The sequence below is a fragment of the Sus scrofa genome, chromosome 15, assembly GCF_000003025.6.
Source record: "Sus scrofa isolate TJ Tabasco breed Duroc chromosome 15, Sscrofa11.1, whole genome shotgun sequence".
In the NCBI taxonomy this organism is placed as follows: domain Eukaryota; kingdom Metazoa; phylum Chordata; class Mammalia; order Artiodactyla; family Suidae; genus Sus; species Sus scrofa.
This window is the reverse complement of record NC_010457.5, coordinates 104,710,145-104,737,737: the sequence shown is the minus strand read 5'-3', so window position 1 is coordinate 104,737,737 and position 27,593 is coordinate 104,710,145. Positions and strand designations below refer to the sequence as shown.

Sequence of the window (27,593 nt, the reverse complement as noted above, 5' to 3'; positions counted from 1 at the left end):
CCGGCATTGCTGTGAGCTGTGATGTAAGTCACAGACTCTGCTCAGATCCTGCATTGCTGTGGCTGTGGGGAAGACTGCCAGCTGTAGCTCCAATTCGACACCTAGCCTGGGAACCTTCATATGCCATGGGTGCAGCCCTAAAAGGCAAAAAATAAAATAGTCTACTACAGCACAAGGAACTTTATCCAGTCTCTTGGGATATTCCATGATGGAAGATAATATAAGAAAGGGAATGATGGGTCACTTAGCTGTACAGCAGAAATTGGCACAATGTTGTAAATCAACTATAATAAAAATTTTTTCTAATTTTAAAAATCTTTATGAAGTAGAATAGTGTGCATAATGTGGGAGAATCAGCCTTATCTAACTGTTGTGCTACATTAGTGTTACTTGCAAGCTTAAAGGAGGTTAGTCTGTAGAAAATTCACTGTTTTTTTATTTGAACACATTTTATTTTATTTATTTATTTGCTTTCTTAGGGCCGCACCCACGGCATATGGAGGTTCACAGGCTAGGGATCAAATCGGAGCTGTAGCTGCTGGCTTACACCGTAGCCACAGTAACACCAGATCCAAGCTGCATCTGCGACCTACACCACAGCTCTTGGCAACACTGGATCCTTAACCCACTGAGCAAGGCCACAGATTGAACCTGCGCCCTCATGGATCCTAGTCAGATTTGTTTCTACTGCACCATGACGGGAATTTCTGAACAGGTTTTAAACAGCTGATTTAACATCTCTTATTAAAATGTTTATTTTTTCCTTCTTATTTTCATATAATTTGGTTTTGGCCAGTCGCAGTTTATAAGCCACATTACTTTTCTAGAACATAACTCCCAAATGTTGGCAAGAAATTATAGTACTGTGTTAGTAAATCTTATCAGTGTACTAAGCTCCTGTAACCACTCCTCTACCTGAACTATATTGGTGATTGATGTACCTTCACAGAGTATAGATTCTTCATTCAGTTTTACTTTCTACACCTCCCCCCATCCTACAAATTTCAGTGAAAGTATCTTAAACACTTTATCAGCGTTCGGTTGAAGCATAGGTGAAATGACTTGTTGATTTCTTAGACCATAGATTTGTTGCTAGAGTCTCTTTCTTACCTTAGGTAGGAATTATGTTTGGCTGCTAGAAACAGAAAAGAAATAATGATTGTGAATTTCCTGTTGTGGCTCATCAGGTTAAGAACCGTATCCATGAGGATGCGGGTTTGATCCCTGGGTTCTCTCAGTGGGTTAGGGATCTGGCCTTGCCTCAAGCTGCTGCTTGTATCTTGCTGTGGCTGTGGCATAGGCCGTGGCCTACAGCTCTGATTCTGCCCCTAGCCTGGGAATTTCCATATGCCGCAGGTGCGGCCTGAAAAAAAAAAGACAATAAAAAGCAAAAGAAATAACCATTGTTATAAGATAGTACATTTCTTGGTCTTATAAAAAAATTCAGAAATAGTAGTCTAGAACTAATATGGAAACTCCATAGACTTTTCAATTACCCAGCCTCCTTCTCTTTTTCCTCTGCCATCCCTAGCATGTGGCTTCTGTTCTCACAGAATGGTTGCTGGCTATCTAGCCATTACATCCATGATCTAGGCTGAAGAAAGAGAGGAAGAAAGTCAGAAGACAAAAGGGGACATACCTTTCATCTTTTAAGAAACCTTTCTAGAATTCCCTACACAGTATTTCCTCTGATCTCATTGACCAGAACTTAGTCATTTGGTCATACTTGTCTACTAAGTAAGGTTCAGAAATGGCTTTAGATGAGCATATAGACTAGATCAGTGGAGGCGTACATCTGTATTGGATGGGAACTAGTAGTCTTTGCCTCTGCTAAGTCTGCCATTGACTGCTTTTTTGCTGTTAAGCCCTTCAATGATCATGAACTATGTGCTAACTATGTGCAGGGCCCTGTCAGGAACTGGAAGTACAAATACATCTGAGATGTACTCCCTACCCTAGAGAAGTTAGGGACCTTATAGCTTTCCTGCCCCAGCCCCCAGGCCAAGCAGTCAGATCTCTCCCGAGGTGTTGGGCTATCCTATTGTTGATATCTTCTTCTGGTCTCTGGCTTGACTTTTCACTCTCTGAAATGTCTTTTGATGACAAGTTTAATACAGTCCAATTTATCTTTGTTGTTATGGTTAGTGCTTTCTGTGTTTGCTTAAAATGCCTGCTCTAAAAGACACAAAGATGTTTTGGCTGTGGTTTTTTGTTGTTGTTTGTTTTTTTACTTTCACATTTAGATCTACATTCTTTTTGGAATTTACTTTGTGAGTTATGTAAGGTTAAAGATCACGATACATTATTTTCCATAGGAATATCCAGTTGACCCAGTGTCTTTTATTTAAAAGATCGTCTTTTCCCTATTACACTGCCGTTTCCCTTTGTCACAAATCAAATAGTCCTATTTGTGTGTGACTGTTTCTAGGCGTATTGTTTTCATTGGTAAGTTTTAGTTTCTATTCTTGTACAGTTTAATTACTATGGCTTTCTAACAAGTCAATATTTTGGAGCATAACCCTCCAGTTTCTGTTGTTTTTCAAGACTGCTTTAGTTATTCTTGGCTCCTTGCATTTTCATAGGGATTTCAGAATCAGCTTGTCAGTTGCCTTTCAAAAGGAGATGAGTGGGATTTTGATTAATTGTTTTGGAACTAGAAATAAATTGGGGGAGAATTGACATTTTTTACCTTGAATCTCCAACCTGTGAACATGGTATATATCCTTCAATGTATTTAAACCTTTAAATTTTCTTAAAATGTTTTCTAGTTTTCAGTGTGATGGTCTTGCACATCTTCTGTTAGATTTCTGTCTTTTTAAAATGCTGTTGGAAGTTGTGTTTTTTGTTTTGTTTTGTTTTTGTCTTTTTGCCTTTTCTAGGGCCGCTCCCTCGGCACATGGAGGTTCCCAGGCTAGGGGTCTAATTGGAGCTGTAGCTGTCAGCCTACACCACAGCTCACCGCAACACCAGATCCTTAACCCACTGAGCAAGGACAGGGATCGAACCCGCAAATTCATGGTTCCTAGTCGGATTTGTTAACCACTGTGCCACGACAGGAACTCCTGGAAGTTGTGTTTTTTAAAAACACTGGTTTACAGAAATATAATTGATCTTTATATGTTAGCCTTATATCTAGAAACCTAGATAAATTCACTTATTAATTTGTAGAATCTTTTGAATTTTCTTGATACATGTTCATATTGTCTATTAATAATCATATCATAAGTAAATAATGACATTTATTCTTCTCTAGTTATAATTCTTATATCTTTTTCTTGACTTTCTGTACTAGCTAGACCCTCCAGTACAATGTTGTTGAACAGAAGTGCTGATAATGATCATCTCTTTCTTGTTTTCAACCTCAGAAAATAAGTTTTCAGTATTTTACCACTGACTGTGACACTTTGTATAGGCTCTCTATCGATACCCTTTATGAGTTTTCTAGTAGGTTTTATCATGAATGGGTATTGAATTTTGTCAGATGGTCCTTATTTTTAATGTCTCATATATAGTGCTAAATTTCATTTGCTAATACATTGGTATAATTTTTGCATCTGTGTTCATGAGAACGGTTAGTCTATGATTTTCCTTCCTTGTAATGTCTGTCAGTTTTTGACATCAAGGTTACTCCAGTTCTTGAAAAGAATTGGAAAGTCTTCTATTATTTTCAGTTCTTCTGAAGACTTTGTACAAGCTTGGTTTGTTTCCTCCTTAATTGTTTGAAAGAATCCCATAGTGAAACCATCTGCACTTGAGATTTTCTTTATGGAAAGAGTCTTACTAATAGATTACATTTCTTTTACAGCCATGAGGTTATTTGGATATTCTGTTTCTTTTAGTGTTGGTAATTTATATTTTTCAAGAAATATATTCATTTCATGCTAAGTATCACATTTATTGGAAGGAGGTTGATCTTATCCTCTTTTTGATGTCTAAAATTTCATAGTAATTTTTGTTTTCTCTAATCATTATTACTAGGGGTATGTCAGATTTTATTAATCTTTTCAAAGAACTAACTTTTGGGTTTGTTGATTATTTTGTCTGTTGTATGCATTTGCTCTTCTATCTGGCTTCTTGAGATAGATATCTATCAATAGTTAAAACCATTGATTTTTTTTGCAGCCTCTTTGCTAGTGTAGGCATTCTTAGCTTTGCAAGGTACCAGGTTAACTGAAACTTTTAAATGCATATAGGAACTATGTCTTTGCTTTATACATGAGAGTGAGAACTTCCTGTATATGCCATTAGAGCCATAGCTACACCCCACAAGTTTTAATATGTTATATCTTTCTTAGCATTGAATTTGGCACTTTTACTAATTTTGGTTTTAATACCTTCTTTGATCCATAAATTACTTAAAAGTATAATTAAAAATTTCCAGGTAGTTGGGGTTTGTTTAGGTTTTTATTTACTGTTGTTAATGATCTCCAGGTTAATTTTGTTGTGGTTCAGGAACACACTTTGAATGGCTCAGCTTTCCTATCATTTGCCCTGTTGGATTATCTTGGGGATTTTTGTTTTTTGTTTTCTTCAAATTGAGAGCCTGTTGAGTATCTAGCCTTAGCCCTCAAAGATTGTCAGAGACCTGTCTCTGAGAGGTTCCCAGCATAACTCTCAAGTCTGCCTGCCTGCCTTCACTGTCTGCCTTCACTGCTTCACAATCTGGCAGTTATTTTGGTGGTTCAAAATTCCCAAGGTACAAAGAAACTTTCTCCTTGTCATCAAGCGCCCCTTTCCAAAGTATTACCAGTTCCTTGTGTATCTTTCCAGAGATATTCTGTTAGTACTTTTCAAGTTTTTTCCCCATGGCAGAACTTCCCATGGAATAAAAGACTAATGTGATAGACCAGTATATGAGACAGAAGTCAGCTACTATGGTTGAAGTAGCAGGTCCTGATACATCTTCAGTTTGAAAAACATTGGAGACTTGACTAGTTAATGTAATTTAACGCCAAGAGAATTTTATTGCAAATCTTTGTATTAAAAGTTTTTTTTTTTTTTTTGCTTTTTAGGGCCGCACCCTTGGCATATGGAGGTTCCCAGGCTAGGGTTCTAATTGGAGCTACAGCTGCTGGTCTGTGCCACAGCCACAGCAATGCAGGATCCGAGCCGCCTCTGCGACCTACACCACAGCTCACAGCAATGTTGGATCTTTAACTCACTGAGCAAGGCCAGGAGTCGAACCGGCAACCTCATGGTTCCTAGTCAGATCCGTTTCCACTGCGTCATGACAAGAACTCCTAAAAGAAAATTTGTTAATGAACATATTTTAAAATGTTAATTTTCTTTTGGTGTTTTTGATTTTAAAGTTGTGATACAGTTTTGAATCAAAGAGGTAGAAAATGATGTGATTAGCAACTACATAATAATAGTTATTACTTTATGAGAAAAGTATACTTTTAGCAATTGGAAAATGATTCTCTCTGATGAAAAAACTTTTAATATGTTTCTGTTCAAGTAATAGCATTTTCTGTGTTCTTTCCCCAAATGATAAAATATTCAGTTCTGTGAAACTCAGCCAGAATCATAATGTAGCCATTGGTACTTATTATTTAAGCTTGGTCTTATACTGCACATTAAAATTTTAATGATGTGTATGTGAGAGAGAGATCATTGCAATGTGTTTCAGAAGTTTATAGTGGAGTTCTCTAGTGGCCTTGTGGTTAAGGATCTGGCATTGCCACTGTTGTGGCTCAGGTCATTGCTGTAGTGCAGGTTTGACCCTTGGCCTGAGAACTTACAAATGCTGTGGGCATAGCCAAAACAAAAGAAAGTTGGAATCAGGATTTTGGACTGGAAAGTACTTATTTTTATAGACTATTCAGATGAGCCTCCAGAAAAATGTAAATAATATATTCAAAGTCTTTACAGATATTTAATGGCAGTTTTGAAACTAAAATTCAGACTTCTTTTCTCCAAATCTAATTTTTGTTTTTGTTTTTATTTTGTCTTTTTGCCTTTCCTAGGGCTGCTTCCCTCGGCACATGGAGGTTCCCAAGCTAGGGGTCGAATCGGAGCTGTAGCCGCCAGCCTACACCAGAGCCATAGCAACCCGGGATCCAAGCCGTGTCTGCAGCCTACACCACAACTCACTGCAACACCAGATCCTTAACCCACTGAGCAAGGCCAGGGATTGAACCCACAACCTCATGGTTCCTAGTTGGAGGTGTTAACCACCAAGCCATGACGGGAACTCCCAAATCTAATGTTTTTTAGTTTAGATTTGAAAATGGTGTGTAAGTATATCCTAGCTATTATAGAAATTTAGAAGTAATTCTAATTATTTTTATATTAGGTAAACTATTATAAATCAAAATTGTTCTTTCTCCTTTACATTATATTCTTAAGAATAATATCTCTCAATATTTCACAGGTTTTCATTTTCATTTTTTATAGAATTGGAAAATATTTGTCTCAACAAATGAATTCCACACTTGAACTCTGCTGCATTCCTGTGCCACCTCCTCCATTAGAACACTGATCTTAGAACAGAGGTAAAATTACAGAATTTAACTTTTTGAAGGGTAAAGACTGAACCTCTCATTTAGTTAGACATGTTAGAAATATTGGTAACTTTTGGTGGGTAGCTTCTATTTATTAAGCAATTTTACTTTGGAGACTTGAAATAATCACATCTTAATTATTGCCTTTAAATATTACTTTTGAAAGTGTTTCCTTTTTAACAGATGTATCTTTTAACTTTTTTGTTATCTAGATAGTACAGCTATTGAATTATTGAATTTACTCAGCATTTTATTTCCTAGTTACATCTAGATTAGTCCATTTCTTAGAATTTCTTTGATAATGTCTTGTGTTCTACATCTCTGCTGTCCAATATGGGAGACACTAGCCACATGCAGCTACTAAGCACTTGAAAGGTGCAACTAAAGAATGCAACTAAGGAATTTAATCTTTGAATTTTATTTTATTTTAATTAACTAAAATTAACTGGACACTACAGTCCTAGGCTTTTCCTTAGGGAAATTTGGTATTTATAATAACAGTATGTGTTAAGTGCTTTGTTTCAGACTTACATACCTTGAAATATCTTCAGAGTTGTTGACCTGAAAGTTTGCAGTAGTAAAACCATTTTTTACTATCATGTATCACCCTGGTAATGGTATAACTTTGCTTATACAACAATATTGGTCCATTAGAAACCCTTGAGAGCAGTTATCAGTTAGTTTTGCTTGCTGATGTATTAACTTATTTAATCTTTTAAAAAAAACAACAACATAACTTTGGAATGGATACTTTTAGGGCTGCACCTGGAGCATGTGGAAGTTCCCCGGGCTAGTGGTTGAATTGGAGCTATAGCTACTGGCCTACACCACAGCTCATGGCAATGCCAGATCCTTAGCCCACTAAATGAGGCCAGGGACTGAACCTGTGTCCTCATGGATCCTAGTCAGGTTCATTACTATTGAACCACTATGGGAATTCCCATAGGTACTTCTATTATCCTCATTTTATAAATGAGGAATGTGAGGTTACAGATTAGTTAAGTAATTTTCCCAAGGAAACATAACTTGTAGGTCATGGAGCTGGAATTCAGTCTCAGGCAGACTAGATCAAGAGCCCATACTCTTTAATCATTAGGCCATACTGCCTGTTATATTCTGATTCTCCATAAATCAACAATTCCTAGAAAAGATTTATGCTGACTATCGGCTAAGATATAATTTCTATCTGTGTAAGAAATGGAGAGCTTATTACTTGAGCAAGTACTATGAGTTTGCTTCCTGGCAAGTAATTATTGACCTTTCAGATCATGACCTAACATTTTATTATTTTGTTCATTGTATTTTATTCAGGGCTTGCCAATAAAGGTTGCCATTACCATAGTCACCAAAAAATAGTCATTTTCTGTGATACCCTCTTTTCTTTGTTTTCTACTCTGGCAGTAAGGCAATATGGGCCTTGATTGCTGGAATATCAACTTTAATTTTGTTTTTAAATATAGCTTTGATATACCAGCTGATGGGATGGGTATAAATTTACGTAGAAGAAATGATTTTCAGAATTCTGTATTGTCTATTTGAATAAAAAGAGAACTTGGAAGGGAGTTCTCTTGTGGCACAGCGGGTTAAGGATCTGGCATTACTGCTGCAGTGGCTTGGGTTTGATCCCTGGCCCAGGAATTTCCACATGCCATGAGTGTGGCTAAAAAAAGAGAGAGAGGGAGATGGAGTTCCCATCGTGGCGCAACGGAAATGAATCCAACCAGGAAGCATGAGGTTGTGGGTTTGATCCCTGACCTCACTCGGTGGGTTAAGGATCTGGCGTTGCTGTGGCTGTGGCGTAGGCCGGCAACAACAACTCTGATTAGACCCCTAGCCTGGGAAGCTCCATGTGCTATGGGTGCAGCCCTAAAAAGACAAAAAAAAGAGAGAGAACTTGCAGTATATTCATAGATACCTCTAAATACTAAAATATGCCAAATTTAGTTAGGAAACATATATTTTAAAAATTTCTCTGTAACCAGTACTGTTCTGTTTTCCAAATGAAAGTACTAAAATATATTTATTAGATTTTAGATTTAGAAAGTAGCTTATCATTGTAGAAACCTGAAGCCCAAAGGGTTTGAGTGATTTGTCCAAGGTCACGTAAGCTATGTGGTTCATTGATTCAACAAATATACACTAAGTACCTGTTATATGTCCACATACCATAATATACTTGTTAGCTTTGAGTCCATAGTGAGCACTCAGATGTGAGCAAAACAGAAAAGGAACCTGTTCTCATGTAATTTATAATCTTTTTTTTTCTTTTTAATGATTTTTATTTTTTTCCATGATAGCTAGTTTACAGTGTTCTGTCAATTTTCTACTGTACAGCAAAGTGACCCAGTCACATATGCATGTATACATTCTTTTTTCTCACATTATCATACTCCATCATAAGTGACCAGGTATGATTCCCAATGCTGTACAGCAGGATCTCATTGCTTATCCATTCCAAAGGCAATAGTTTGCATCTATTAACCCCAAATTCCTAGTCCATCTTACCCCCTTCCCCTCCCCCTTGGCAACCACAAGCCTGTTCTACGTGTCCATGATTTTCTTTTCTGTGGAAAGGTTCATTTGTGCCATATATTAGATTCCAGATATGTGATATCATATGGTATTTGTCTTTCTTTTTCTGTCTTCAGTTAGTATGAGAGTCTCTAGTTCCATCCATGTTGCTACAAATGGCATTATTTTGTCCTTTTTTATGGCTGAATAGTATTCCATTGTGTATATATACCACATCTTCTTAATCCATTCATCTGAGGATGGACATTTAGGTTGTTTCCATGTCATGGCTATTGTCAATAGTGCTGCATACGGGTGAATGTGTCTTTTTCAAGGTAAGTTTTGTCTGGATATATGCCCAGGAGTGGGATTGCTGAGTCATATGGTAGTTCTATATATGGTTTCCTAAGGTGTCTCCCTACTTTTTTCCCTAGTGGTTATACCAATTTACATTCCCACCAACAGTGTAGGAGGGTTCCCTTTTCTCCACATCCTCTCCAGCATTTGTTATTTGTGAACTTCTTAATGATGGCCATTCTCACTGGTGTGAGGTGGTACCTCATTGTAGTTTTGATTTGCATTTCTCTAATAATCAGTGATATTGAGCATCTTTACATATGCTTGTTGGCCATCTGTATATCTTCTTTGGAGAAATGTCTACTCAGATCTTTTGCCCATTTTTCAATTGGGTTGTTGGCTTTTTTGCTGTTGAGTTGTATAAGTTGTTTGTATATTTTAGAGATTAAGCGTTTGTAGTTGCATTGTTTGAAACTATTTTCTCCCATTCTGTCAGTAGTTTTTTTTTTTTTTTTTTTTTTTTTTTTTTTTTTTTTTTTTTTTTTTAGTGGTTTCCTTTGCTCTGTAAAAGCTTATCAGTTTGATTGGGTTCCATTGGTTTATTTTTGCTTTTATTTTTGTTGCCTTGGGAGACTGACCTTTGTGCAGTTTATGTCAGAGAATGTTTTTCCTATGTTCTTTTCTAGAAGTTTGATGGTATCTCATCTTACGTTTAAGTCTTTAAATCATTTTGAGTTTATTTTTGTGCATCATGTGAGGTTAGATTCCAGGTTCATGATTTACATGTGGCTGTCCAGTTTTCCCAACAGCACTTGCTGAAGAGACCGTCTTTTTCTCATTTTATATTCTTGCCTCCTTTGTCAAAGATTAATTAACCGTAGGTGTCTGGGTTTATTTCTGGGTTCTCTGTTCTGTTTCATTGGTCTGTATGTCTGTTTTGGTACCAGTACCACACTCTCTTCATGACTGCGGCTTTGTAATATTGCCTGAAGTCTGCGAGAGTTATGCCTCCTGCTTGGTTTTTGTTCCCCATCATTTATAATCTGATGGGAAAGGTAGTAAGTAATAAGTTCTAATAAAGTATAAAATCCAAAGCTTTAGAAAGGAAATGAATCATTTGTTGGAGTGGAAAATATTGGAGAAGGGAGGGTTCCTGTTTAGATAAAGTGGTCAAGAAAGGCCTGCTGAGACTAATAGGATTGGAAGGAGCCAGTTACCTAAGTAGTAGTTATAGGACAGCATTCCAGGCTGGAACAGCTCACACTGGATCCCTGGGATGAAGATGTGCATGAAGTTATACAGAGAAATTGAAAAGAGAGTATGGCCAGAACATACAGACACATCAGGGGAGAAGTATGAGCCATGAGAAAGGAACCACATTACATTTTTTTTTTTTTTTAGGGCCGCACTGGTGGCACATGGAGATTCCCAGCTAGGGGTCAAATTGGAGCTATAGCTGTCGGCCTACACCACAGCACAGGATCCTTAACCCACTGAGCGAGGCCAGGAATCGAACCCGAAACCTCATGGTTCCTAGTTGGATTCATTCAACCCCAACACATTACATTTTTCAACCATAGATTTTAGAGTAGGCATTAAATTCACGTTCCAGCTTTGCTGCTTAAACTGTGTTACCATGTGTGGGTCCCTTAAACTTTACATTTTAATTTTCTTATCTATTAGATGAGGATAACAGCAGCTATTTTATAGTATGTAGTATCCTGAAGATACTGAAGATTAATTATATAATACTTGTAGCAAACACTTATGTAGTGTTTACCCTGTGACAAGAACTATTCTAAGTACACAGTAACTATATGAAGTAAGTGCTGCTATTACCTCTTCTTCTGTTTTTTTTTTTTAAATTAGGTGAATTTTATTATATTTATAGTTGTACAGTCATCATCACAACCTAATTTTAGAACCTTTCCACCCCAAACCCCCCCGGCCCCTCCCTTCCTCCCCCGCCCACCTCCCCACCCCAACCTGTCTCCTTTGGTGACCATAGTTTTTCAAAGTCTGAGTCTGTTTCTGTTCTGCAAATAAGTTCATTGCATCCTTTTTTAAGATTCCACATGTTTGTGTCTCACTATCTAACTTTACTTAGAATGATAATTTCTAAGTCCATCCATGTTGCTTCAAATGCCATTATTTCATTCCTTTTTATGGCTGAGAAATATTCCACTGTGTATATGTACCACATCTTCTTTATCCACTCCTCTGTTGATGGACATTTAGGTTTCTTCCATGTCTTGGCTATTGTATATAGTGCTGGAATGAACATTGGGGTACGTGTATCTTTTTGAGTAACAGTTTTCTCTGAATAGATGCCCAGGAGTGGAATTGCTGGATCATATGGTAATTCTGTTTTTAGTCTTTTAAGGAATCTCCATACATTTTCCATAGTGGTTGCACCAATTTACATTACCACCAACAGTGTAAGAGGGCTCTTTTCATTTGTTTTTCAATTCATTATTATTTCATTTATTTTATTTTACATCTCTGCTTATTTAATCTTTAATCTATTTCTTTGTTCAGTATTTCTTATAAATTATCAATCTTTGCCTCCAGTTTATTTCCAAGATCTTGAATCATCTTTACCATCATTAAAGTCTTTTTCATGAAGATTGGTAATCTCCAGATCCCTTAGCTATTTTTCTGAGCTTTTTTCTTTTTTCTTTTTCTTGTTTCTCTATCTGAGTCATAATTCTCTGCCTTTTCATTTTGTATGGATTTTTGGTCTGGTCTATTTTTTGCAGATGTTAGGGTTGTAGCCTCTCTTCTTTTGATGTCTGGCCCCCTTGTGGCTGAAGTTGGTACAGGGGCTTGCTACAGGCTTCCTGACTGGTGCCTGCCCACTGAGGGTGGAGATGATTCTTATCCCACTGGTAGGTGGGGCTTTGTCTCTGGGTGTGATTAGAGGCTAGACTGTGTGCCTGGGAGGTCTTTAGGCAGCCTGTTTGCTGTTGGGTGGGGCTGTGTTTCCACCCAGTTTATTGTTTGGCCTGGGGCTTCTCAGCCCTGATGGGTGGAGCCAGATTTTTCCAAAATGGTCACCTCCTGGAGAGTTCGCCTTGATGATTACTCCCTAGACCTTTGCCTCTGCCTCCAATGTCCTTCCCCCACAACGAGCCACAGTTGCCCCCTGTTTTTCCCAGAAGATCCTCCAAGATCCCCAGACAGGTCTGACCCAGATTCCTCTTTGAGTCTCCGCTTTGCTCTGGGACCCAGTGCAAACTCCTGCACACAAGTCCTGCTGGCCCTCAACGCCAGATGCTGCAGGGGCTCTTCCGAGGCGTATGGCGGTTCCCAGGCTAGGTCCCAGGCTAGGTCCCAGGCTGGGGTCGAATCGGAGCTACAGCTGCCAGCCTACGCCACAGCCACCGCAACGCCAGATCCAAGCCGAGTCTGCAACTTACACCACAGCTCATGGCAATGCTGGATCCTTAACCCACTGAGCAAGGCCAAGGATAGAATCCTTATGGGTCCTACTCAGATTCGTTAACTGCTAAGCCACAACGGGTACTCCCCTCCTACGATCTTGATGTGGCCTCCTCTTTGTCTTTTGGTGTAGGATACCTTTTTTGGTAGTTTCCCATCTATTTTGTTGATGGTTGTTCAGTGGTTGGTTGTGATTTTGTTCTTTTCATGAGAGAAGGTGAGCTCCAGTCCTTCTCTACTTCACCATCTTAATCCCGTCTCCTCCCTATTATCTTTTTGAAATGAGAGAAATGAAGCACAGAAGGTTTAAGTATGGCTAGAAAGGGGGTAAGAGGATGTACAAACTTCCAGCTCTAAGACAAATAGGTCACAGGTGTGTGATGTACACATAGGGAATATAGTCAAAATCAAAGGATCTCTCTTGTGATGCAGTGGGTTAAGGATCCAGCATTGTCATTGCAGTGGCTTGGGTTGCTGTTATGGTGCAGGTTCAATCCCTGAGCTGGGAAATTCCACATGCCATGGGTGAGGCCAGAAAAAAAAAAGTGCATTAAAAAGCCACAATAATTAAAATATTATAGTCCTGGAGTTCCCATTGTGGCTCAGCGGGTTAAGAACCCAGCTGCAGAGGATGCAGATTCAATCCCCGGCCTCGCTCAGTGGATTAAGGATCCCACGTTGCTGCAAGCTGCAGCAGTGTAGGTTGCAAATGTAGCTTGGGTCCAGCGTTGCTGTGGTTGGTTTGGCATAGACCAACAGCTGCAGCTCCAATTTGACTCCTAGCCTGGGAACTTCCGTGTGCTGCAGTCCTAAAATAAGTAAATAAGTAAAATATTATAGTCCTCATACAAAATTAATGGGAAAAATGGCTCGATAATAGTTCCCAATATGTGTAAAACCTCTAGTATACAATAAAAAAAGCATTTTAAGTTAGGAAAAAATGGACATGCAAACAGTGTATTATAACAACTGAGAACTATTGGAGAAAAGAATTGTTAGATGTTTTTCATATCACATTCTAAAATAACTTCCAGATTGTTAAAGAGTAAACTGTATTTTTTATTTTATTTTTTTGTCTTTTTGCCTTTTCTAGGGCCTCACCCACGGCACACTAAGGTTCCCAGGCTGGAGGTCCAATCAGAGCTGTAGCCACTAGCCTACGCCAGAGCCACAGCAACTTGGGATCTGAGCCACAGCTCACAGCAACACCGGATCCTTAACCCACTGAGCAAGGCCATGGATTGAACCTGAAACCTCATGGTTCCTAGTCGGATTCGTTAACCACTGAGCCATGATGGGAACTCCAAAGAGTAAACTGTAAATGTGGCTAAACTTTAGAAGATTCAAGCCTTTACTAAACAAAAAGCAATTTTTTTTAAATACTGTAAAATACATTGTTACATCGTTTTTGCCACATCCCTTTCAAATACAGTATAGCATTCTGTGTGTTAATTTTTAATGCTCTGACAACTGGTACTCACTTGAATGTTTTGATAATGATTTTTATTCTCCCAGGTTTTTTTTTAATTAAAATTTTTTTTCTTTTTCGGCTGCACCCATGGCATATCAAAGTTCCCTGGTCTAGGGATTGGAACTGAGTTACAGCTGTGACCTACACCACAGCTGTGGCAGTGCTGGACCCTTAACCCACTGTGCTGGGCCAAGGATCAAACCCACACCTAAGCAGTGACCCAGGCCACCACAGAGACAACGCCAGGTCTTTAACCCATTACACCACAATGGGAATTCCTGTATTGTCCAAGTTTTAAAAGTCATACATATAAAATTAAACGAATGTAGAATAAATTGCAAGTTTTTATATTTAGATTTGTTAAGATTTCTTTATTTTTTTAATTAATTTATTTTTTACTTTTTTCTTTTTAGGACCACACCTGTGGCATATGGAAGTTCCCAGATTAGGGGTCAAATTGGAGCTGCAGCTGCCAGCCTACATCACAGCCACAGCAATGAGGGACCTGAGCTATGTCTGCAACCTACACCGTGGCTCACAGCAATGCCGAGTCTTTAACCCACTGAGCAAGGCCAGGGATCGAACCCACATTCTCATGGATACTTATCAGGTTCATTACCGCTAAGCCACAACAGGAACACCAGATTTGTTTAGATTTCTATGTTAAGGTATAAGCTTTATAAGAAGAGGTCCCGTCATGGTTCAGTGGTTAACAAATCCGACTAGGAACCATGAGGTTGCGGGTTCGGTCCCTGCCCTTGCTCAATGGGTTAACAATCCGGCGTTGCCATGAGCTGTGGTGTAGGTTGCAGATGCGGCTCGGATCCCGCGTTGCTGTGGCTCTGGCGTAGGCTGGAGGCTATAGCTCCGGTTCGACCCTAGCCTGGGAACCTCCATATGCCGCAGGAGCGGCCCAAAAAATAGCAAAAAAAAAAAAAAAAAAAACAACTTTATAAGAAGAAATTTTTTTGTACACGTAATGATCTATGCTCTCTAAAAATATATGGTGGATTATGGTTTTGATAATTTATTATATTTTGATATGCTATTAATAAATTTTTTTTTTTTTTTTGTCTCTTCTAGGGCTGCACCCATGGCATATGGAGGTTCCCAGGCTAGGGGTCTAATCAGAGCTGTAGCTGCTAGCCTACACCAGAACCACAGCAACGGGTGATCTGAGCCTCGTCTGCAACCTACACCACAGCTAACGGCTACACCAGATCCTCAACCCACTGAGCAAAGCCAGGTATCAAACCTGCAACCTTATGGTTCCTAGTCGGATTTGTTAACCATTGAGCCATGTCGGGAACTCCCTATTAGTAATATTTATATCCTGGAACCTTAAAATTTCAAACTTGAGTTTTAGAATTTATACTACAGAAGATAACAATGAAAATACATTAAAATGTATAATGATATTTATTGCAGCTTTTTTAATATAAAAAAGTTGAAAACAAATCTATTAGTAAAATAGTGAATAAATTATTGGATTGTACTAATGATTACTCTATAGCTCTTAAAGAGATTGAGCTTGAACTATATTTGAGTTGATTTTTCTTATTCGTTTGTGTATCAATTGTAGATTTTTGGTTTGTAGTTACTCTGAAGTTTTGATGTAAGAGTCTATATATATATATATATATATATATATATATATATATATATATATATATATATGAGATTGTTTTAAATTGTTGGTTTCTTAATTGCAAGTGCATCTCCATTGCCCTGCATTTGTACTTTCCTCTTCTCACGATTTCTGATTTTGGTGGCATAATCGTGCATGAATGATTTCATATCTTTACTGTATATATACCTTTACTGGTGAGCCTTGTCATTTGTGGAATTTTTGTTTCTGGTTGTGGCCTTTTCTTTTCTGCCTAGAGAAGTTCCTTTGGTATTTGTTGTAAAGCTGGTTTAGTGTTGCTGAATTCTCTCAGCTTTTGCTTATCTGTGAAGCTTTTGCTTTCTCCTTCAAATCTGAATGAGAGCCTTCCTGGGTAAAGTAATCTTGGTTGGAGGTGTTTTCCTTTCATCAGGTGAAGTATATCATGCCACTTCCTTCTGGCCTGCAGAGTTTCTGCTGAAAAATCTGCTGATAACCTCATCGGGGTTCCCTTGTCTGTCATTTGTTTCTTTTCCCTAGCTGATTTCAGTGTTTTCTCTTTGTCTTTAATTTTGGTCAGTTTGATTAATATGTGTCTCACGCTGTTTCTCCTTGGGTTTATTTTATATGGTACATATTGTGCTTCCTGGATTTGAGTGAGTGATTCCTTTCCCATGTTAGGGAAGTTTTTGGTTATTATCTCTTCCAAAATTTTTTCTGTCCCTTTCTCTCTCTCTTCCCCTTCTGGCACCCCTGTAATACAGATGTTGGTGTGTTTTAACATTGTCCCAGAGTTCTCTGAGACTCTCTTCATTTGTTTTCAGTCTTTTTTCTATTTTCTGTTCCACATCTGTGATTTCCACTGATCTGTCCTCTACCTCACTTATTCATTCTTCTGCCTCCTGTATTCTGCTGTAGGCTGTTTCTAACGAATTTTTTATTTCAGTTATTGTATTTTGCATCTCTTCTCGTTTAAGTTTTATATCTTGTATCTCTTTGCTCAGTGTTTCCTGCAAATTATCCATCTTTGCCTCCAGTTTATTTCCAATGTCTTACATCATCTTCAGCATCATCAGTCTAAAGCCTTTTTCCTGGAGGCTGATAATCTCCAGATCACTTAGCTGTCTTTCTGGGTTTTTTTCTTTCTCCCTCATCTGAGTTATAGTTCTCTGTCTTTTCATTTTTATAGGTTTTTGGTGGTGACCTTTTTACAGATAATAGAGTTGTAGCCTCTCTTACTTCTGGTGTCTGCCCTCCTTGTGGCTGAAGTTGGTATAGGGACTTGCTGTAGGCTTCCTGATGGGAGGGACTGATGCCTGCCAGCTGGTAGGTGGAGCTGATTCCTATCCCCTCTGGTGTGTGGGGCTTTGTATCTGGTGTGATTAGAGGAAGCTGTGTGCCTGGGGTGTCTTTAGGTAACCTGTTTGCTGATGGGTGGGGCTGTGATCCCACCTGGATTATTGTTTGCCCTGGGGCTTCTCAGTGCTGATGGGTGGGGCCCAGATTTTCCCCAAATGGCCACCTCCAGAGAATGGCAGGCTGATGAATATTCCCAAGAACTTTGCTTCCAATGCCCTTCCCCCACAACAAGCCACATTCACCCCTTGTTTTCCCAGGAGACCCTCCAAGAACTGCAATCAGATCTGACCCAGATTCCTGTGGAGCCTTTGCTTTGCCCTGGGACCCAGTGCACATGAAAGTCTGTGTGCACCTTTTAAGAATGCGGTCCCTGTTTCCCCAATTCTTGTGGAGCTCCTGCGCACAAGCCCCACTGGCCTTCAATGCCAGATGCTCCAGGGGCTCTTTCTCCCAATGCCAGATCCCTAGGTGTGGGGACTTGATGTGGGGCTCAGAACTTTCATTCCTATAGGGGAGTCTCTGTGAACCAGTTACTTTCCAGTCTTTGGGCTTCCTTCCTGGGAGGTATGGGGTTGCTTATATTGTGTAATTGCCCCTCCTACCTCTTGATGTGGCCTCCTCTTTGTCTTCTGGAGTATGGTTATCTTTTTGAAAGTTTCCAGTCCATTTGGTTGAAGATTGCTCAGCATTTGGTTGTGATTTTGTTGTTTTTAGGAGAGAAGTTGAGCTCTAGTCCTTCTGTTCTGCCGTCTTAATCTCATCCTCTCAAGAATGAGCTTGAACTATAGATTTTTCATTATTTTTCCCAATTGAAAAATCACATTGAGAATACTACCTAAAGGAGCTCCTGTCGTGGCTCAGTGTTTAGCAAATCCAACTAGGAACCATGAGGTGCGGGTTCGATCCCTGGCCTCGCTCAGTGGGTTAACAATCTGGCATTGCCATGAGCTGTGGTGTAGGTCGCAGACTTGGCTAGGATCCTACATTGCTGTGGCTCTGGCGTAGGCCGGTGGCTATAGCTCCAATTGGACCCCTTGCCTGGGAACCTCCATATGCTATGAGTGTGGCCCTAGAAAAGACCAAAAAAAAAAAAAAAAAAAAAGAGAGAGAGAGAGAGAGAATACTACCTATGAAGTTCCCATCGTGGCGCAATGGAAGTGAATCCGACTAGGAACCATGAGCTTTCAGGTTCTACCCCTGGTGTTGCTCATTGGGTTAAGCATCCAGCATTGCCATGAGCTGTAGCATAGGTTGCAATATGGCTTGGATCTCGCATTGCTGTGCCTGTGGCATAGGCCAGCAGCTGTAGCTCCAATTAGACCCCTAGCCTGGGAAATTGCGTATGTCGCGAGTACGGCCCTAAAAAGTGAAGAAAAAAAAAAGAGGGAGAGAGAATACTATGTATGATGAACACATGACTACATTTAATGATACACACACACACACACACACATATTCACACATAAATATATTTGTGAAGAAAAGTACATACTGAATGGTTGACTCTGTATATCTTTGTGGATGGAATAGGTAGTTAGGGTAAGTTCATATTTTTACAGGTGTATACTATTTATAGTAAGTATTTTAAAGTTTTTACTGAAAAGTTGAATATCAACTTTTTTTTTTTTTTTTGCTTTTTAGGGCTGCAGCTGAGGCATACAGAAGTGCCCAGGCCCAGGGGTCAAATTGGAGCTGTAGCTGTTGGCCTACGTCATAGCCTTGCCAGATCCGAGCCTTGTCCATGACCTACAACCACAGCTCACGGCATCACCGGATCCTTAACCCACTGAACAAGGCAAGGGATCGGACCTGTATCCTCATGGTTACTAGTTGGATTTGTTTCTGCTGAGCCACAGTGGAAACTCCCTGAATAAAAGCTTATTAATAGGAATAGGAATAGCTTTTTAAGTTTCCAGTAAATAAAAAGCAAAAATTGTCCAGTGTGGGTTACAGGATTTGGCGTTGCCGAACCTGCAGTGTAGGTTGCAGCTGTGGCTTGGATCTGGTCCCTGGCCTGGGAACTCCATATGCTGCGGGGCAGCCAAAAAAAGAAGAAGGAAAAAAAAAAAAAGCAAAAATCATCAGTCATTATTAAAATCCAGGAACAGAGATATAGGAGATTTTCTTTTAAGTTCCTATTTTGTTTATTTTGGGAGAAAAGTCCTTTCTGTCACAGCTATAATGAAATTGTACTTTTTTTCCTTACGTGATGATGTCTTTGTTAAAAGTGTTTACCTCCTTTTTTGGAGTACTTCTCAAAGAGGATGTAAAATTTAGTCTTTTTTCTGTTAATCTTGTGGTCCACTGAACTCATTAGCAATAACGAGGTGTTAGAAAGAGAAGTTATAAGTGATATTAACAAGTCAGCCCCCTTTTTTTATACTTTCATAAGAGATGTGGGAGGAAAGGGAAATATTAAAATCATGATGTTAGAATTTATCCCTAAAAAAATTATTTCTTTAGAAAATAATGAAGGCTTTGCTTTAACTTTTTATTCTTTATTTGGAGCTTAATAAAAATGGAATCTACTTTATTTCTTTTTTAGGTACTTTGTAAATAAAGACAGTTTTTATTATCAATAGCTGTTTAGGTTTTCTTAATTTCCAGAGACTTAGGAACTCTGAGAGTAAGTGCTGAGAGTACTTAGGAACTCTGAGAGTAAGTGTATATATATATACAGCACTTATATATATATGGCAAGCCTGGAAATTTTTTAGTCTTCTTACTATTGAGAAATTTGTAACTAGCTCTGAAGGGACTTTCTGTACATCACAGCTAGGTGAGCTTTTCAAGTCTGTTAACCTCAGTGACTTTCCATCCTTGATGTGGACTAGAAGATCTTGTTTATACTGTCAGCCCATGCCTCCCTCTCTACTCTCAACTCTCTGTGCTTCTAGCCACTTGGATCTTCTTCAGATTCTACAACTTCCTGTGTTGCCACAGAACCTTTATATAGGCTGTTCCTTCTCTGTGGAATGTTCTTTTCTTATTCCCCACAACTGCCACTGATCTTTGATATCTCAGCTTAAGTGCTACCTCAGAGAAACCTCCTGATTCTTTCATTAACATTGTGTTCTTTTGTTTTATGCTGTTGTGTATCTTTTCTTTTCATTCCTTATCTCTTTGCAAAAAAAAAAAAAAAAAATGTGTTTAGTCTCCTTCTTTGGATATCTGCTCCTTTAGCATGATTTGCATCTGTTTTTAACCATGGTATTTCCAGCTCCTTGCATGGCATGTATATTGTTGTTGATTAAGAAATATATATGGAATAAATTGATGAATTTCTGACCTAATCCCTCCTTTTCTTTAAAAGGCCAGTTGACTCCTTTGAGTTCTTTCTGAGAAACTTCCAGGGACAACTACCTTAGGATATTTAGATTATTGTTTATAACTGGAACTTATATGTATGATGGATTCATGCTTGTCATTTTTTGTGGTTAAAGAACATTTCAAACCTGTAACAAAGTAAAGAGAATAGTGTAATGAAACTGATGTACCAGTTACTCAGCTTCAGTGTTTATCAACTGATAGCCAATCATTTTTTATCTATACCTACTGCACCTTCTTCCTTTACCTACCCTCACCTTGACTATTCTTAAGCAAATCATTTCACAAGTAAATATTTCAGTGTGAATCTCTTAAGAGCACCTGTGATGCAGCAGGTTAAGTATCTGTCATTGTCATGTCAGAGGCTTAGGTTTGATCCCAGAATTTCTGCATGCTGTGGGTTCATTAAAAAAAAAAAAGAGATAGGAGTTCCCGTTGTGGCTCAGTGGTTAACGAATCCAACTAGGAACCATGAGGCTGCGGGTTCGATCCCTGACCTTGCACAATGGGTTAACGATCCGGCGTTGCCGTGAGCTGTGGTGTAGGTTGCAGACGCGGCTCGAATCCCCTGTTGCTGTGGCTCTGGCATAGGCTGGCAGCTACAGCTCCGATTCGACCCCTGGCCTGGGAAACTCCATATGCCGCGGGAGCGGCCCAAGAAATGGCAAAAAGACAAAAAAAAAAAAAAGCCTCCTTTTCTAAAATGTATACTAGATGAGTTTCTCCTTTAGTGAAAGGCACATATCATTTATCTGTAATAGTAAGTAATGCTCCCCTCAAGTTCAGTGCTTTTTTCTTTCAGAGAGAAAAGAGGAATAGAAGATAGAAGAAGATGCTGGGATCTGAACGTGCTGTTGTGGAAGAATGGTTATCAGAATTCAAGGTAAATTGGATTGCGGATAAGAATGTGTCGTTTGATTCTCTATGTCAGTAATTCATTGTGTATGTATTCATGTAGAAACTGAAACAAAAATTATTTCATGAACTGGGGGTGACGAAATATAAAATGACATGTTTCTATGTTAAAACACTGTGAATCAACTAGAATTTTTTAAAATATGAAAAAAATTCACACAAAAAGAAATAACGTATTTATGTAGTTGCACTCTTTAAAAAGGCACTAATGTGAATAATGATTAGAAGGTAATATGTAAAAATAAAACTGTTAGGATTGATAAGGTGATATGTAAATTTTAAGACATAATTCAGTAAAAGAGAGGAACCTCTAAACTTCAATAAGGCATGGAAATTGGATTTGTGCCTTATGTTTTTATTCCCTATGATTAAAAATCACTCTTTGATTTGATTGAAAACTAATTTATGAACACTATGGAAATAAGTGTTTTGTGAACATAAAATACACAAATTGAAGTATATCCCACTTGGAGTTCCCTAGTGGCTCAGTGGGTTAAAGATCTGGGATTGCTGCTGTGGCATGGGTTTGAACTCTGGCCCAGGAACTTCTGCACGCCTCGGGCATGGCCAAAAAAAGAAAAGAAATGCATCCCATACTGTTTTTTAGACTAGATTAGTTTAAGGGGACTTATTCACCTTAAACTTAAATCTTGGTGTAATATGTGATTTCTAATCATTTTTCATGGTTAAATAGTTAGAATTGTAATACATCTTAACTAGTTTATTAACTCTGATGGTTACTTCTTGTATTAATTTTTTTACTTTTCATAGTTGTTGCTATTATAAATCTTTTCAAGAAAACTCAAGTAAAACAAAGTTCCTCACTTCTCAGATATTAATTTCACTTTTGTTTTTCTTTGATATTTCTTTTAGGCATTACCTGACACTCAGATCACCAATTATGCAGCAACTTTACACCGGAAAAAAACACTGGTACCTGCCCTCTATAAAGTTATTCAGGATTCGAATAATGAGGTAAGAGAGTTTATAAGAAAAGTAATTTCTGTCTAGTACATAATGAAATATGTGTATTAAAGCACATATATAAGTTTTGTAGTTTTCCCTCTTTTTTTTTTTTCAATCCTTCTTATGGAACTGGAAAACTTTCTTTCTGCTGTTTTTCATTCTGATAGTTGCTTTGGCTTTCCCCAAGACCTCCCTCTCCATATTTTTTAACATTTTGATCAAATTTGGTCCTATTGAGGCCACTATGTTTTGATTCTTGATTTGAGTGACCACCATTTTAGTAGATTATTCATTTAATTTGAAACTTTTCTCCATTTCCTATACTAGAATGTTTCCTCTCCTGGAAGTCAAATTTTTAACCTTGCAGTGATTGAGAGTTACCTATTTTAAGTATGGTTTGTGTTCCTTTTATTGACAATATAGAACTGTGTGTAACCACTCTAATCAGTGAATCCGATCAAACTGGTAACATGAAATGATGCTGCTAGCATTAGCTTGAAAATGATCAGAGAAAGCCTAAATAGTCAAGAGCAAATAAACTTAGAATAAGAGGTTACTATTATTCAGCCTTGCTAGACGGGGAAAAAGAAATGCAACTATTGCCTCTCTATATTAATTTATACAAAATACACACATTATCTTTCCATGAACACAATAGTATGACATATAGTTTTATCACCACTGGATTCGTGTATGCTTTAAAATGAAAATGAAAGGAACACACAGGAAAGTAGCTTCTTATCTTCCCAGATACAGCCTCCAAGAGTGCCTCTGCTGTGTACTGGAGTGAGTTTGAAGAAGTTCAGGTAATCATCTCCTAACCAGCAGCTTAACTTAAAGTGCATCTTCATTTTTGTCCTATCACTAAAAGCTTGCTTATTGACCTCTTTCTTTCTTATCTCCTAAACTTGGATTGGCTCTCAGTTAGGCTTGCATCTGTTGCTATTTGCAGCAGCAATTGCAGGATTCATTTGCTTCTTTTACTCTTGCTGTGTATTTATGAATGTTTTATAACTTTAGGTGTGTAATGGACATATATACATATCTTTCTTGGTCAGGAGTTTTCAAAATTTTGTGTGAATATTGAATGTATGTATTCCCTATCCTTTGTTTTGCACTGTCTTAACATTAAGCTTTGCTTATTAAAATGTATTTGTTTTATGGTTTCTCTTTTAATTATAAGCTCTTCATGGGCAGTAGTCATATATTGTATATTTGTTAATTCTCCAGAATCTAGTATTTTGTCATGTGCATAATGAAAACTTAATAAATACTGATGAGAAGAATAGTGAAATACAAAATGAGATTCTGAAATGCTATATTTTCAGTAGGACTCACAAGTCTATAAAAAGTATTGACTTCCTTTTTTCTTTTATACTTTGCTTTATAATGTCATACTTCATAATATTAACATGTGAGACTTTGTCAAGGCTAGAAATGGAAAAAATTACAATTTGAGCGACTCAGGCTCAAGACCCAACAATCATTATAATTAGCCAGTTGCTAGAACAGGTCTATCTTTCCATCCTTTCTCCTGTCAGGTCATAAATATGTGTTCATACTTCAAAAAAACAGAATGTTAAGCTCTAGAGAATCTCAAAGTAATTCTGGACTTTAGTCCTGGAAGGAGGGCCCTTTTAATCCTGATTTAAAAAGAAATTATTTCAGAAAATTGTTACGTGCTATACATTGTATTAATTAAAACTCATAACAGTCTTAAAAGCAATTTTGCTTTAAGTACCATGAAAGTTAAGAAAGTATATTTGCTCAAAGTTTAATATTGCATATCATGGCCAACCTGTACAAGAGCTTATTTTAATCTCTAGACCAACATGTTGCTTTATTTTTCTCCTTTCCCTCATTCCAGCTCCCTTAGTCACTCTAGCAGTTCTTCCACTTAAAGGAGACCAATAACCCAATCACTTTTTCATGATTTGATTCCCCCTCTGAATCCCCTTCCTTCTTTTCTTAGCTAAATTTTCATGGTCCATCATTACAGTCATTCCGTTGCAAACATTCTCAGCTCCTTTGCCTCTCGATAATTCATATTCTTTGAGCAAAATCCTTTGGATATCCTTTGGATAAAACCTGGCCATCCATCTATGTCGTATCTGTACCTGAGCAGCTGAACATACCTGGAGGAAACAATTTTGTTGACTTTCTCCATTTTAATTGCAGGACTACAAATCCTAAGTGAGCATATAGTACTTCTTGGTACACTGTCCCACTGTTCTTTTTAACCTTCTTTTCCCACACACTCTCACTGTCCTTCCTCATTTTCAGTGCTTTCTGTGTCATTATAAAAGAAGAAAATAGGGAGTTCCCTGGTGGTCTACTGGTTAGGACTGAGTACTTTCACCCCTGTAGCTTGGGTTCGGTCTCTTTGGAACCTACATTTGTCGGAGATCCTACATTTTGCTGCATGCCACAGCCAAAATAATTTTTTATTTTTATTTATTTATTTATTTACTTAGTTACTGCTTTTTAGGGCCACACCCTTGGCATATGGAGATTCCCAGGCTAGGGGTCAAATCGGAGCTACAGATGCCGGCCTACGCCACAGCCGTAGCAATGCAGGATCCAAGCTACGTCTGTGACCTATGCCACAGCTCACGGCAATGCCAAATCCTTAACACACTGATCAGGGCCAGGGATTGAACCCATAACTTCATGGTTCCTAGTCGGATTCATTTCCATTTATTTTACTTTATTTTTAAATTTTTTTTTAATTTTTAAAATAAGTGTTTACAAATTTTTTCTAAATTAATGGAGAAAATAGTTGCAAACTCTATTTTCCCATTCAAATTTACCCCTCTACCAGCATCTCTGCCCACACATTCCTCCCATTTCTCCTGTTCAGTGGATACAGTGTCCCATTTGTATCAAAGGCCATCTCTTCTGTTTAGGCCTCCTGGATCCTCTCTTCTCTAACCACCTCAGAGATTGCTCCTGTAGTATCCCCATTCTTTCCTCTGTCATTTCCTGATGAAAGGAATATGATAAACAGCCATATTCTATTTATTAAAAACCTTAGTTTTGCCTCCTATTTTATTATCCACCCCATTTTTGGCTTCTTCTTCCCAATGAACTTTGTAAAGTATTGCTTATTCGTAGCCTCTGTCTACTTGTTCCCACTTCCTCACCTCATATTTTTTTCTTTAACCCACTCATCAGGTTCAGACTCCATTACTCCGCCCAAACTATTCTCAATGCATTCATCATATAGCATGTCTCTTAGTAATTATCTTGTTAAAACTGTTTGCTAAGTTTGGGAAAGGTTTCATTTATTCTTAAGCTTTTTTTAAAAACCAAAAGATAATGATTTTTATCATCTTTTGATGTGTGTGATAGCACCATTTAGGAGAGGTCGTTTATGATAGTGAGAAACAGAATATGTTGGCACGATTCATATGCCTAGAATTAAAGATTTTAACTGAACATATTGGCGAGTTTTTAACAATCTCATTTTGCAGTGGTATCTGATTAAAATTTACTGGATTGCCAGCCGTTCTTCCTTCCTCCTTTTTAAAAGAAGCAAGAGTAATAATTCTAGTAACTCTGTATTTTGCAGTGATTATTAAAATATAGTCTCTAATGGCAGTGTACTTGCTGCCGAGGAAGAAATGTAAGGTATAAATAAGAGATAAAAATTACATGGACAAATTGTAATTGTACCATGGCCAATAAAATTTAGAGGAGGGAATTTTAGAGTCTTTTACTAAAGAGGAAAGTAGATTTGAAACATGGACTTTTTAAAAAAATTTTTGTGGCTGTACCCATGCCATATGGAAGTTCCCAGGCTAGAGATTGAATCCCAGGCGCCTGTGACCTATGCTGCAGCTGTGGCAATGCAGGATCCTTTAACCCAAGTGCCAGTCTGTGGATCGAACCCATGCCTCTGGAGCCACCCGGACTGCTGCAGTCAGATTCTTAACCCACTGTGCCACAGCAGGAACTCCCTGAACATATATTTTTAATACATAAATTTATGAGAGCAACAATGTTTAATTCCCCTAAAGAGCTAAATGTTGTTGTCAGTACTTTTAGAAGTTGCTAGCAATTGGCCATTTTCAAAAGTTTATTGCTTCATTATTGGCACTGCATGGAATATATCGCTTATAATTAACACTCACCTCCTCCTCTACCCCATTCTGGCTTATAAAATTCAGTTTAGTGAGAACATCACTTTGGTGTCAAAAGACCTGAATTCTAGTGTCTTTCTCCACCACTGATTTCTGTGACCTTGGGCAAATTGTATGACTAATCTAGACTTCAGTGTAGGAGGAGAGAATTTTTTTTTAAGATTTTAAATCCTATGATAGTGATTTTATATAAAGGATTTAGTAGTTGCTAGACAGGGGAGATGTTAATTTTTTTAGTACAGAGTCATTTATTAAGCACTAAGCTTAGCTCATCTAAATATGTGGGGTTTTTTTTAATTAGAGTATAGCTGATTTACAGTGCTGTCCATTCTTATACAGCATAGTGACCCAGTTATACATATATATACATTCTTTTTCTCATACTATCTTCCATCATATTCTACCCCAAGAGATTGGATGTAGTTCCCTGTGCTGTATATAGGACCTCATTGCTTATGCATTCTAAAGAAAACACTCAAGTTGAGGAAGCAGAGAATTCCATCCAGGATAAATAGGTTAACTATGCAGTCAGCATAGGATTTGTTGATTTGGGGGTAGGGGACACAGGTTCAGCATTTGGAAGTTCCCAGGCTAGGAGTCGAATGGGAGCTGCAGCTGCTGGCCTACACCACAGCCATAGCAACACCATATATCCAAGCCTCATCTGCGACCTACATCACAGCCCGTGGCTCAATGCCAAATCCTCAACCCACTGAGTGAGACCAGGGATCAAACCCACATCTTCATTGATACTAGTTGGGTTCTTAACCTGCTGAGCCACAACAGGAACTCCAGATTTGTTGATTTTTAATTTACAATTGTGAAAGTAATGACTTTGTTCTCAAGTGTTAGGTATTACCAACATACATAACTACATTCAAGCAGATTTCTCTGTGTGTGTGTGTGTGTGTGTGTGTGTATACACACATTATTATTATCATTCAGAATAGAGGTAAGCATATAAATTATTGAATTATTCCTTTTTATAAAAGCTAATGTTAAATTTTAATTTGAACATTATTTTATAGTTTCCTCTCAGTGTTTTATCTGCACTT

At 38.1% G+C, this 27,593-nt stretch overlaps 1 long non-coding RNA gene across 16 annotated transcripts in view; it reads left to right on the top strand.

The window, feature by feature from the left end:
• The window catches only part of FAM126B, an 81,969-nt gene that overhangs the window by 9,951 nt on the left and 44,425 nt on the right, over positions 1–27,593 (top strand). For 7 of the 16 annotated variants that reach the window (XR_002339352.1, XR_002339346.1, XR_002339338.1 and 4 more), the window contains exons 3-5: positions 6,397–6,494; positions 21,318–21,398; positions 22,304–22,405. This is a non-coding gene — a long non-coding RNA (family with sequence similarity 126 member B). Of the gene's footprint in view, positions 1–6,373; positions 6,495–21,317; positions 21,399–22,303; positions 22,406–23,146; positions 23,203–27,593 lie in introns of all 16 variants that reach the window. The other 9 variants (XR_002339341.1, XR_002339342.1, XR_002339343.1 and 6 more) reach the window with 4 other exon arrangements.